The sequence below is a fragment of the Castor canadensis genome, chromosome 9, assembly GCF_047511655.1.
Source record: "Castor canadensis chromosome 9, mCasCan1.hap1v2, whole genome shotgun sequence".
NCBI lineage: Eukaryota > Metazoa > Chordata > Mammalia > Rodentia > Castoridae > Castor > Castor canadensis.
This window is the reverse complement of record NC_133394.1, coordinates 51,839,007-51,853,686: the sequence shown is the minus strand read 5'-3', so window position 1 is coordinate 51,853,686 and position 14,680 is coordinate 51,839,007. Positions and strand designations below refer to the sequence as shown.

The window sequence follows — 14,680 nt, the reverse complement described above, 5'->3', positions numbered from 1 at the left end:
AGGTGAAACTGTGTTTTTCCAGTTCAGGGAGTGGGGTGTAAGTACTGTGCTCTGTCAGTGTGGAAGTGCAAGTCTGACACGTAGCCTGGTTACGAAGCAAGTATGGATTTCCAATCTGTGAGTTCATGGCAAACTCATATGGTCTAGGGTGAGCCCTAACAGGGCTTATGTGGACTCACTATGGCCATCTAAACATCTGGATACCCACGAGGGGAGTGGCCAGGAATGGACAAAATGAGTGGTGTTATTTGTTTTCCCATGTGCCAGAGAGGAGGAACACTTACTCTTCTCCATAGCCCTCATCCCTTATGTCTTTTTCTCTGTCTTGATATCTAGCAAATGGGAGGAATGGGAGGAGGTCAGTGTAAGATCACCCCCTAGAGTTCCTGCTTAAGAACTTTAAGAGGGGATTTAATGAAGATTACAATATCAAGCTGACTCCTGGCAAGCTTCGGATCTTCTGTGAAATAGACCAGCCTACTTTCAGTGTAGGATGGCCCTTGGAGGGTTTATTAGACAACTCTGTCTTAATCAACAGAGTTTTTAAAGTAGTTGTAGCTGGGCCTGGAATACCCAGATGGTTCCTTATATCGACTGCTGGCAGGATGCAGTCCTCAGTTGGCCCACATGGCTAAGGCCCTCTAGAGAAAGCATGAAGGGTTATGGTAACAGGGAAAACAGCAGCTTCCAAGTACAGGGGAAAATTTAAAAAGCCAAAGAAAGGCATATTAGTGGGGGACCCTGAGGAGTCCCCATCCCCCTTATGTGCCACTGTACAGATTAGAGCATTTGTAGGAGTTGCAGGTTTCTGCTGTATCTGGATCCCCAATTACTCTCTCAGCAAAACCTTGTTATGAAGCCACAAAGTGTGTGTGTGTGTGTGGGGGGGAACAGAAAACCATGGTATAGGGAAAGGAGAAAGAAAAGGTCTTTAAAGAAATTAAGAGGGCACTCACAAATGCCCCTGCTCTGGGCTTGCCAGATTTTTTTTTGCATTAACTCTTCTTTCTTTATTTTATTTTTTAAATTTATATGTGCATACAATGTTTGAATCATTTCTCCCCCCTCCCCTCACCCCCTCCCTTACCACCTACCACTCCCCCCTCAGTACCCAGCAGAAACTATTTTGCCCTTATCTCTAATTTTGTTGAAGAGAGAGTATAAGCAATAACAGGAAGGAACAAGGGTTTTTGTTAGTTGAGATAAGGATAGCTACACAGGGAGTTGACTCACATTGATTTCCTCTGCATGTGTGTTACCTTCTAGGTTAATTCTTCTTGAGGTAACCTTTTCTCTAGTTCCTGGTCCCCTTTTCCTATTTGGGCTTGCCAGATGTGATGAAGCCCTTCTTCGTACATGTACAAGAAACACAGGTGACAGTGTAGGAGTTTTGACCCAGGTGCTAGCTTCCTGCCACCACACAGTGGCTTATCAAAGGAACTTGATGCAGTTTCCTGTGGCTAGAAGCCATTGCCATCTTGGTAGCTAAAACAGACAAACTCACTTTAGGACAAGAACTCACAGTCCAAGATACACAGTCTGTTTTGACTCCCATGGAATATAAAGAAAATCATTGATTAACATTGTCCTGAATGGTCACATATCAAAGAATGTTATGTGCAAACCCATGTGTCTGGTTCAAGGTTGTTAAGACTCTAAACCCAGCCACCTTATTATTCAGGCCCACTGGATCATGACTGTTTGGAGATTATGGATGAGGTGATCTCCAGCCAGCCAGAGTTGAACGACAAGCCTATTAGTCATCTGGATATTGAGTATTTCATGGATGGCAGCAGCTTTGTCTGGGATGGCACATGTTTTGCTGATACACTATAGTGACTCTGGAAACTGTCATTGAAGCATGGCCACTGCCAGTCAGGATCTCTAACTCAGGAGAAAAAGTGTTAAATATGGACAAAGAATTCTAAAATTACCAAAAGCTCTATGGGCTCCTATGTGAGTAGTGGCCATGTACTGCTGAGGGCTCCAGAAGGGGGAGACAACGGTTGTTTAGGAAAACCAAAAGTCTGATAGGGAAGACAAGTTAGCAGCACTCACAGGAGGACAAACCTTGGCCTCACTGACAACTCCTTTGTTCCCATGCACCTTATCTTAATGGGACCCAGGGCATACTTCACAAGAACAAGCTTGGTTTGAGACTGAAGGAGAAAATTTTCTACTGGGTGGATGGTGGAAACTTACTGATGGCTACATTGCCATAACTGAGTCACTGGCTCCCACATTTGTCAAGCAGTTCCATGAAAGAACTCACTTAGAGCAGACAGCTCTTGAGATCATCTTGTCCCAGCATTTTTATGTCCCCAAGATCTCCAACATATGTAAGACAATATGTGAAAGCTACAGTCTGTGTGCCAGAAACAGTTACTTACAAGGGCCATGATATAAATATTTGCTGGGATTTGTCTACACTTTCTCATGACGGATGAAAGCCTTCCTCACTTGGATTGAGAAAGCCTGAGATATGGCCAGTTGCCTGTTAAAGGAAATCATCTATAGGTTCAGACAATGGACTGACCTTTGTGACTGAGGTGGTATAATTGATGGCTAAGGGATTAAAAATAAATTAAAAGCTACACACAGCATACTGTCCCAGAGTTCAGGGAAACTAGAACATATGAACTGGCTCTAAAATTGCAATTGGGAAAACTATGCCAGGAAACCCACCTACAGTGGAATCAATTACTGCCCATAGCCTTGCTCAGGATTAGGTTAAGCCCCACCAAACAAATGGGTCTCTCCCCTTTTGAAATTATTTTTGGGTATCCATCCCCTTTTGTCAAGGGCCTGCAAGGGGCCCTTAAGAAACTAGGTGACCTCACCTTAAGACAACAAATACAGGCCCTTGTGTTGACTCTCTCAAAAATCAATGACAGGGTGAGAGAGAGACTCCCATGCACACTTATAAACAAGGGGATACTGTTTGGGTAAAGAAATGGAATAGTCAACTACTAAAGCCCCACTAGAGGGGCCCTTTTGTTGTTGTTTTGTCCACTCCCACTGCAGTTAAAGTAGCAGAGATTGTTCCCTGAATCCACCACTGCTGAGTGAAGCCAGCTTCCCTCGAATGGGAGTGCATCCCTGAACCAGTCTCACTGTACAACACCTGTACCCTTCCCCAACAAGACGCTGCTTTCCAGGAGTCAACAGGAGACCATGGAAGACAAGATGTCAGCCCTGCTGCAGTCACTCTGGAAGCTGACTAGTCTATGCATGGTGGAAGCTTGAGGAGTCATCCATCTCACCTTTGAGGATGAATCCCTCCATGTTCTCTTTTTGCTAATCTTGGTCAACTCTCTACCTGGGGATGCCCAGGATTTGGACTGTGACTCATGTATGTACACTACCCAAGTAGGGTGTGCTGTTATCAAAACTCTGGTTTTCCATACTTATTATTCCTGTGTGGGCACCATTGTTGGGTCATGCACCCACAACCACACTACCTACTCAGTGTCCTTTCATGTTGGTCACTATAACTGTTTTAACCTCATCTATCACCCTAGGGAGCAATGGTTAGAGGTTTAAAGCTTCACCAGCACTGGAAAGCTCATTAACTGCACCCAGGTTAATGACTCAACAGACCCGTGTCCATATACTTTGATATGTGTGCCACAATAGCTAAAAATATCAGGCCTTGGGACAACTGTGGGGAGCCAGCCTGAGAAAGGACCTCTAGGTTAAATGACAAGTATATCTGCCCAAAAGATGACAGTGGAACATCTGGTTGTGCATACTATGAATGACTCTACCATCCTTATTGGGGTTGTGAAAGGTGGACAACTTGGCTTGAAGGGGAGGTCCATACCTAACATGAAACTGCCTCTATTTTACAAAAGAGAAAAGCAACCTCAGACTCCATTCTTGGTGCTTGTAAGCCTGTAAACTTCGCTATTTTCAAACTCAATGAAGCAGTCTGGAAACTTGGTAAAAGGTTTGACATTTTAATTTATAAAAGGAACCAGATCCCAATACTTTGCTACATTTTCAACTCATCAGGGTCACTTATGAGAGCTCCTCATACAAGGTATCTCCTTTTATGAGGAGATACAAAGTGAGTTTCCCATCTCAGTTACAACCAAAAACCTGTTCCTCTCACTAATTGAGTCCAGAACACAAACTCTGAGTGTAACTTCATGTTATTTTTGGAGGGAAATGAATGTGGGAGACCATTAGCCATGGGAAGTGAAAGAGCCAAACCCACAAGAGCCTTTTAATGAAACCACTCTCCCTAGCCTCAGGGAGAGCATTTAGCTCCTTAAAACCTCTATTATTGAAAATTACTGTATCTCCCATCCAAAAGACCAATTCTCCACCCAGTAGGAGAATTGAGCTGCTTGGTACAAAAGTTTTACCATGATGCTACTCAGGAAACTCAGTGGTGGGGGATTCCCAATCACATGGAGATCCAACCTCACATGATGGCTAACTTCCCTAAGCTTGCAATAGTCTGAAATAATCTCAATCTTAGTAACTGCTGTTTACAGATTGGTGATGAGGAAAAGATAATTAAAGAGATTACTGAGAAGATGAAAGAAGATGAAAAAGCTTGCCATGTCCCTGTGCAGACCTGGAAGGGATGGAGTCCCAGTGACCTATTTGGGGGCTGATTTTGAAACCTAGGTGGGTTCAAGACCTTAATAGGGGCAGTGTTTCTTGTCTTAGGTGCATGTCTGATATTACCCTGCCTAAAGCCCCTGGTACTGCCGTCCTTCAGGACTATAATGGAAACCACTGTAGAAAGACAGTTGCTCATGTAATGATGCTATGGAAATACAAACCCTTAGATCCAAATGATGCTTTTTGACCCAAAAGTGAGTCTGAGTATCAAAGGGAGGGAATGTGGCAGAAAGGTAGGGAGGGGGAAGGGTGATAATAAATGATAATGAGAGTTAATGAGTGCTACAGTACAACAAAAACTGGAGTTTTGTTAGAGTCCCTTTGTTCTTGGGGTTCAGCCTTTGGACTCAAGTCTGTTGAGTTGCTGCTGGCTTGCAAAATAAACTTGCTTTGGTGCCCTGTCTGTCTGTCTGAGCCCTCTTGCATCAATATTTATAATTTTGAGCATAATTATTAGTCCAAAGATGGCTTCCAAAGAAGTAAATCATTTTTTTATACACAGGTGAATGAGTCTAAGAGTCTTGTGCTCTTTTTGTATCACTGAACTTATATATCTTTTTTTATATATATTTTACATACGTAAAAATAGAAACAGATTGAGTTCAGATTTTTTGTTTGGAAAAATGTTTGACAGAGGCAAAATGTAAAGTTGTCAAGGAGGAACAGTCAGTGGCTACAAAGAGATTAAGACTTGTTACTCAGTAGATGTTGCTAAAGTACAACAAACATAAAGAATATTATCATGAAAAGCTGCAAAGCTGAGTTTGAGGCAAAGGAGTTGTTTGTGCTTGAATGAAGAGCTTCTCTTTAGTTAGGGAAAGGGAGATAGATTTGAGTGAGAGAGAGAGATAGAGAGACAGAGAGACAGAGAGAGAGAGAGAATGCTTCAAACACATGAGGAAATACAGTAAGATTGAAGGGATCATCATGTTGAGGTATGGAAAAGGTCAAAGGAGAGAACTTTGTCATTTGTACCAGGCTGACTAAGGGTTTACTGCATGCCAGATGCCTCACAGAACATCTCTTGCTTTACTGAAGTTAATCCTCAAAATAACCTCATGAGATGAGTCTTTTAATTTCCTTCAGCTTATGTCTATCACAGAGGCTTTGGAAAATGAAGAACCTTGCACAAGTGAACAGGAGAGCCAGAAATGAAACTTTTGCCTGTATTCTGGGAACCCTGATCCCATGACTAGACAGCCTTTCCCAATAAAGCATTAGATATACTTTGAAATTTGTTTCTTGATTAAAGTTGTCTGTGGAATGAGTGAGGGATTGATAAGTGGCCCCACATAAAGCCCAAGTTGCTGAACCACTTGAACTAACTCTGACACTCCCTATAAACAGGTGTCAGCGTAAAGAATTGAAGAGGAATGCTACTCCCTTCATTGTCAAGGGTTTACCCAACAGTGTGTTCAGTAATGACAGCTTTTTAGGCACACTGTCTTACTGAAGCTCTAGCTACACACCTTCTGAGAGGACTTGAATCTCCACTGTGCCAAATCTCCATTTTACCAAAATCCTTGAGGCTATTTTTATGCTCATAGAAGAGATATTCTTCACTTTTCTAAGCATGAATATTTCATTGTTCTATGACTGTCCAAAATCTGGTTTCAACTCTATGTGCACATTTCTGTTAATTAGAATTAGCAAGGGTATTTACTGTTATTAATTATAACTAAGTGTAATGAACATATAGCATTATATATGTATATAATTTTGACATAATTATAAAATAAGTAGAAAAATTATAATAAATTTGATGTTAACAAGGAGTATTACTTCAAAGAGCTATCAATTCCATTTCACATTTTTCTTCTTATAGGCATATTTTGTTTGTTAACTAATATATATATATATATATATATATATATATATATATATATATATATATATACATATAATGCTTGTGAGGTGGGATAAGGGATGTCAGTGTGGGTTCCAGGCTCTGATACTTTGTTGGACAAGTTAACCAAAACATTTTGAGCTTATTTCATTAGTTTAACATAAGCTCTGCTACTTATACCTCATTGAATAAATGCACTTCACAGCACAAGGCATAGTTCATAGCACTCTTGATAAAAACAGGCTTATCCCTCACTCAGATGTAAAAGACAGACTAGACATCAGTATTCTCCCCACAAAATAAGTTCTATCTCATCCTTCATTTGAGTTAGCAGCCTCCAGAAGGTATGCAGTCCTATAGCAATGCCAGCTTTCTGTCTGGCATTCACACCACAATAAGAAAATGGTGAGAATGAAGGATACACCCTCTTAAATCCTCAGGGATGTTTCTCTATGTCAATATATGCAAGTGTTTGAGGACTATTCATGCAAATACAGAAGTTGAAATGTTGTATTACATTGGGTTTCTCTGATTTTTATTTGTAAAATTATGAAAACCCATCCATTTATTTACTTTGATATGAGAAACATTTTCGGATATGCTGTTTCATGCCTGTTATCCCACCTCTTGAGAGGTGGACATTAGGATGATCATGGTTTGAGGACAGTCTCAAAAACAAAATGCAGGGTGGGGTGATGTGCACCTGAGATCCCAGCTAAGGGGAAGGATGTGAAGCATCATGGACTGAGTCTGACCTCAGAGCAAAACAAGAGACCCTATTTGAGAAATAAAGGAAAAAAGTTGGTGTGTGGCTCAAGCTGTAGAGCATCCAAGTAGCATCACTGGCCTTGGCTCAAACCCAGTTCCCCACCCCCAAAGAGGAAAAAACAAGAAAAAGTATCTTAAAAATGCTTGATAAAAAACTACATATGCAGCTATTCTATGAGGAAAGACTGAAACCCAAGTAAACAGTGCATTTCTTTCTCAAAAATACTTTTAGAATTAGCAGCGTTTTGTTTTCCTTATGTAAGTTATTTGATGTGAGAGTTTATATTGTCTCAGTGGCTAAAAAAGTATAGGTTGTTTATGCAAGATAACTGGAGAAACCCTCTAGTCTTAAATAGTCCTAAATATATTCACATAGCAATTTCCTCCCACTTGAATAAGGATATGAATAATCAAATATAAAAAATATAAACTTTGTTACATAGAATATAAATTTTATTATTACTGCCAGTAATAACAAAATAAGAAAGTCTTTGAGCCAGATTATATCCAAAGGTAATGGCACACATATTATAGAAAGAAATATCAGTGGGAAAATTCAAGAATGGCAGAAGAGAAAAAGGCAAGAAGGAAGATTAAAGACTCCAACTGTGAATATTTCACTCCAGGTCTAGTCAAGACCTAGGTCTGAAGCAGACATAGAAAGTAAGCTTACCATGGGACAGAGAAAGAACTGATGAAAAAGAAGCGAATCCAAATATGATGTATTTGATGCATTGTAAGAACTTTTGTAAATGCCACAATATAGACACACAAACACCGAGCACAATGAAAAACAAATGGTGGTGATGGGAAAGACATGGAATCCCAGACCTTAAGAAACCTCATTGTAATGATAAACAGAGATCTGTTCATATATAAGTATATGTCTACAGTGCTCTGGGCAGACATAGAAGAAAGCAACTATCTCCTTGGAGGAATGAAAAAATGTCCTCCTACAAGGAAGTCAGGTCTTTTTCTGATTTTAGAGTTTACTCTAAACCTGATTCTGGATGAATATTGAGATCTTGCCTTTAGCCTCTCTGACAGCATGGAGACTATCTCTGTCATGAGTTTCTTGTCAGAAATACAGGTGTGAATTTAGTGAAGGAACTCAAGAGTTGGGGACAGGATACACTGTTACTGTTTCCCTTTGACTAAATGTCCTGGCTTCATGATGAATAGGTCTTGCTTGTCAGGGGACACTTGAGCCTCCTGGATGGGCTCTTGGAGGGTGGGGGAAGATGTGATCTTCCCTGCTTCCTCTGACAGGAATACAGTGTATCCAAGGTGGCTCATTTCATTTCTTTTGGGATTATCATCCCCTCTATGTGGAAGGAAAAATTTAAGTATAAATTCAGGCTAATGCTCACTAAGGTGAGAAGTCATAATTTAGTATGACTGTGTGCACACACTGGTGTGACTATGGTTGTTCTGGAGCTTCTAGATCAGAAAACACCATGTACTTGAGTGAACATCATGAGCATTCACTGGGGAGGTTTTGCAGAAAACAGGTGTACAAGCACAGGGGCTTAAAAAATAACAAGAAATAAACTAAATGTATTGCTTTGCTTGCATAGCTCTGTTAGTGCATTTGTATGATTCTTAAAATGATGACTTTGGCTATATTCCCACCTGAGACTATTCAGGACCTTTTAGTTTCTGCTTGGATTTTATATATGCAAACTGGCATTCGTTGAGATTTTCTACTTTTTAAATACTGGGTAATTGATATGTAAAGCTTTTCCTAAGATATGTGTTTTTCAAAGCCTTTTTATTTCTAGTATCACTCTTGGAGGCATGGTAATAATGTTGAATTCTATTTTTTAAAAGAAATATTTTTATCTACTTTCTCCATTTATACTAAATCATTAACACAGGTCACAAATTGTATTTACTCACAAATTACATTAATAAACATCTAGAAAATAATCTATCTCTCCAATTGTTTTATTAATAAATTGTACTTAGATAGGAAAATTTGTACCATGACAAGTCTAACAACATGAATAAAGACTCTCGCAGTTTCTCTTGACTCTTAAAATTGTACTGGGTGTAGGCAACTGGCACCTGCAAGGAGTTAGTAAAAGGTCTCTACTTCCCACCCATAGTTGTCCCAGACACTTAAGGGGAGGTTGAAACTTGGCTTTGTCATGGAAAATGAAGGACATTGAGGTTCTAGTAGGTCAAGGAAGGTACGCTCATGGCATCTTCAGCGATTTTGGTACTGGCAGGATGTTTGCTTGCAAAATACTTGACATTGTGGTCTTGGTCCAACTGAAGTATCATGACGGTAAGCTCTACAGCATCTTGATAGCAGGTAGAGGCTAAGAAACATTCTTTTTCTAGGAGAGTTTGTGTTAATGTTTTTGCAAGTGCCATTCTAACATTTGGAACACTGTCATTCACCAAGGTCAGCAGTTGTGGCATTAGATGGATAGCAAAACTGTCCATTGGGAGGCAATCATTTTCAATGATAATGTCACAGATGTAGACAAAGGATTGCCGACCAGACCACTTGGTGCACTTGCAAAAATCTTCCACCAGCTCATTGATGAGACTTACTCCAAAGGTCTCGGGTGTCTCCATGTGCAACTTCTTCAGCATCTTGCTGACCAGCTTGTAGGAAACCCAACGAACAGAAGACACTTTGTCTGTACAGAGATTCATGACAATGGGACGTAAATAGTCATAAACATCTCTGGGACTATATAATTCTAGAAGTAAAATCAGTTGCTGAGACAGTTCATTTCGAATTCTCCAATTTATATTGTTATCTGTCACTAAAAACTCCTGAAGTCGATAAAGATATTCTCTTCTTTTGTCAGTAGGAAGACTCTTCAGAAAATCATGTAAATGTAAAAAAACACCTAACCTGACTTGATCAATGTCTTTTAAAAATCCATTAAAAATTGGAACCAGGTCTGCAGCTGTCAATTGCTCACCAAGGATAAGTGCAAGTTCATGGATGGAGAATGCCAAAGTTCTTCGAACCTCCCAATCTTCATCTGATGCCAGAGACTCATACAACTCTTTGAGGCAGTGCCAATATTTCTGGCCAAGAGTCATAGCAACACCTGGGAAACTATATGCACAATGCTGAACAATTTTGGTATCAATGGTTTCTATGAGATAGGGATCAGTCATTGTTAAGTACTGATCTAATAAAGCCTGGGGTACAACATCTTGCACTTCAGCCCTCCTTACCTCCTCAGAGACTTCTTGATCTCTGATCCTATTTTTATCTTCTAGCATGTCTTGTGAACTTTTGATTTCTGCTTTAAAATGGTGACCTGAACAAGATGGATTGGCAAAAGTAGATATGAAAGGTCCCAGAGACTTAAATGCTGTTTGGCAAACTGACCATGAGTGATCACTGATCAAGTTGATAAATAGGGCTGATAGTTTGGACCATCGGATTTCAAGACTGGTTGCACATGAAACTTTCACAAAACACTCAACACAAGCCTTTCTGATTCTCCATACCTTATCGGAACATAACTGAATGAAACATGGAATCAACATTTCCTCAGTAACTTGCTGACCCACTACACTGCAAATATCACTAAAATAGTCAGCACAGATCTTTCAAACATGAAGCTTTCTCCAATCATAGCACATATCACAAAACCTAGGGAGGATGAGGCATACTGTAATATCCTTGCCAACCATAGGAGACATCTTGCACATTGTAGCCAAAGTTCTTGCTTTTATATATTCAGCCCTGTCTGGGGCAGTCAGCTCTAGGAGCACAGGGCATACTTGTGTCTCAAAGTCAAATGGGTCAATCAGTTTCTGCTTCAGCAGAGCCAGCAAAGATTCTTGACTTATTTTCCACACCTCATGATACTCATCTGTGAGATATCTAGTCACAATAGGTAGTAAGAAATTTGAAAAAGCATAGGATAAGGAAGGCCAGTTTTCTTGAAAAAATAATGCAATGTGAGGCACCTATTCCATTAGCTCTGCTCTCACAATTGGTTCTGGATCCTCAGCTAAACTACTAATTCTTTCCAAAACAGAAATACAAGCACTTTCATTGGTAGAGACCGTACTCAATGTATCCAACAAAATCCTGGCAGCCATTTCTCTCTGCAATATGTCCTTACTTGCAGCATACTTGTCAAGTCTCCCCAGTGGTATCCACAATTCATTTTCTGAGATAAACTCTGGTGCTAAAAAAAATACATCAGACACTGAGATGTCAGCATCCGTGCCAAGGTCATCCACATTTTCTGGCAGGTCTTCCCGGAGTGCCAACGTTTCATCTTCTGAGATGAACTCATGGGCTAAAATAAACACATCAGATGCTGCGCTGTGATCATCCATGCCAAGGTCATCCACATTTTCCGGCAGGTCTTCCTGGAGTTCCAACATTTCATCTTCTGAGATGAACTCATGGGCTAAAATAAACACATCAGATGCCGCACTGTCATCAATCATGTCACGTTCCTCCACATTCTCATGCAGGTCTTTCTGGAGAAACAGGAGGTCTGACTCTGGAAAAGAAGAAAGGCTAGTCACCAATGAAGGATAAGACACAGGAAAACTCCACTGCTTGGGCAGGCAGAAACCCCATACATAACACCATACTGATGTCTAATTGAGGTTAAAAAAACTGTATAAATGTGCAAGGCTGGATCTCTCTTAGAAACATCTTTATTTCTACATACAGTGAGAAAAATTTGTTTTTTTAAAGAAAATAGTACACATGTCCATAAATATAATACTTCCAGGTATATGCCATGAGATATTTCACAATAAATCTTTAGGCCAAGAATGGTAGTTCTTTCCCTAGGAGAATATTTTTAAAAATTACATATAACAATAAGGGAACTTCTGATCACATTTCTTCAATATCACCAGTTCACTGAAAAAGGAAATACTAATCTGAAGGCAAGAAAACAGAATTTGAAAAGAAAATCTGGACCTAACTCAAAGATATACACTTCAACTTGAAAAGTGTATGAACGTGATGCAATGAGGGGTGTGAATGAAGACAGATAACTAATTTCTAAACTACAACTAGAGACTTAGGGCTTTTATGATGTATGTTATTTGATGTAAGAGTCAATGTTGTCAATAAAGTATGTTTTTACCACAGAAAGATGAAATGAGGATAAAACAAAATTTAGAGAATCCCACTCTAAAAGTCTCTGGAAAAATGTCAGTACCCAGTACTCAAGGTTCAAATGAGGGTTACTAAAAATTAAATGTTCATATAAGTTTAACACTTATGTTTCTAGACTATCAACCATAACAACAATAATTTAATTAGAAATTCCAAATGAGACGAAACACTACTACAGTTAATGGTAAATGTCTCAAAAAGGATTTCAAGAGGGGAATTCTGACATGGAGGGAAACTAATGGAATGAAACAAGACTACAAAGCCACTGAAGGTGAACATATGGAAGGAACAACTTTAGAAATAGGTGTGAAAGAGAAGCACAAACAGATATTAAAGTTGGGACAATTTGAATGAATGAAGTTTAGATGGCCAAGGTCAAAATGGACTGAGAATAGATTCATTCCAATAACATATTGCTGTACGTAAGAACCTCAATATTAAATGCATATGAGTCAGGCATTGTCATGATATTGCAAGTGAAAAATCAAAATGGGGATGACAGGAGAAACTTGAACTTCAGAAACCATACACAAAAATGACACACAGAAAAAGAGGTGGAAACAAAAAAAAAGCCTTTAGGTGTTCTTGGAAAGCAGAAAGGCCAGCAACCGTTTGCCTAGGAAGAGGAAAAATGTTCTTGAAAAAAGGATTTATGCTTTCAAAAGACATAAGAGTAGAATCTTAGCCAAATTCAGGGTGACTGTTGGGATTTGGCCTATGCCACATATGCCCAAAGCATGCAGAATAGCTGCCAAGATTTTCTTCATAGGGATAGAGGTATGATCTGAGACGGGTCATTTGAAGGAATGCTCTACGGCGTACCTTTGGGTGAAGGTCCTGGCAGAGCAACTGGCTGGTCATGCTCATCAAGGGACACCTCTTGTTCCCAGACAGGATCACAGAAGTTGAGTGTGGATGCAGACCCTGGTGAGTCCCGTGCATCAGGCACGTCCACGTGGATCATTGGAGTGGCTCGTGGACTGCCTTCACCTAGGAGGAGGAAAATTGAAATACACATTCGGCCCGATGGGGAGCGGTGTGACCCATCCTAACTCCCTGTGCCTCGTGTGCAGAGGCTGCTGACAGCATGGTTCTCCTGGAGCTTCAGGAAGGCCAAAGGCCATGCCCCAGATGGAGCCTCTGAAGAAGGACCTGGGGACGACCCGCTGAGAACAGGTGGGAAAAAGCAGGGATTCTGCCAAGACAGAGAAAAGGCTACCTTCAAAACTTGGATGCCTGGATGGAAATCAAAGATCTCTCAGAGCACTGGACAAGGACGGCTGTGCCTGACTTCCACCTGGACGCTATCTGGGGCCTTCTGATATCTACCCTCGCGTCATTGGACATAATCGCCTGGATGATTCTTGTGCAGCGCACGTTCCAAGACAGGTCTTTTTCAGGTACAGTGCTGCGTGCATTGATGTACTCCACCCTCATGGGTGCCTGCAAATATTGTGGCTGACCTATCCTCCAAAGCAAAAGGAATCCCTTTTGAATGTGGTACACGTCACATGATGGAGACAGGTCCTCGACCTCTGGATCCTGTGACAAATACATGCTTCCTCCTGGAATCTCTCCAGGGAAAATACACACGGCCCGTCAACCAGATTCCCTTGGCTTGCTGCCACGAGGGGCTTCAGCTAAGTAGGTAAGTAAGGAATCGCCTTGGGGTACCAAGAAGGGTTACGTTTTCTTAAAAATATGTAGCAACAAAGGGTCCTGCACTCACATTTCTTCACTATCACCTCTGCCCCGAGTGTCAAGGCCCCACGGATCTGAAGGCAACTGGCGTGGAGGCAAGCGGACTACGAAAATGAAACTCTGCAAATAACTCACACAGGCCCGTGCCACACTTTAAAGCAGGTCCTAAATGCAAGGTGCCCTTCCTACATGGATTTCCACCATCAGCCATCCAAAAGGCGAGGAAAGAAGGAAGTAGACAGCTTCTCAACACCTTCAAGAGGTCACTCGGTCAGCATGGAAAATGGTTGCATTTTCCACCATGTAAACCGAGGTGCAATTGCGTACAGTCTTGTGGACCTGATTTTGTGACGGGTAAAAATGCGGCAGGTGTTCCCAATGTTTCTCAGGGTGAAAATTAAGAAGCTCTTAAGCTTCGACCAGGTGTACGCACTGGGACCCAAGAGGATCCTGGTTGAGGATAGCTAACGTCACGTGGGGCAATTTGTAAACCACACGTGGAGACTTATCTGATCCTTTTCCGATACACGTGAATGACAGGAGGGGCCAGGGTGTCCCTGGGACCAGGCAAGGTGTACGCTTTTGCCTCGGAAGGATGAGGT

General features: G+C 40.9%; 1 pseudogene; it reads right to left on the bottom strand.

Moving 5' to 3' along the window:
- Nucleotides 1–9,221: 9,221 nt before the first annotated feature.
- Nucleotides 9,222–13,307, bottom strand: LOC141410487 (serine/threonine-protein phosphatase 4 regulatory subunit 1 pseudogene; annotated as a pseudogene).
- Nucleotides 13,308–14,680: the final 1,373 nt, after the last annotated feature.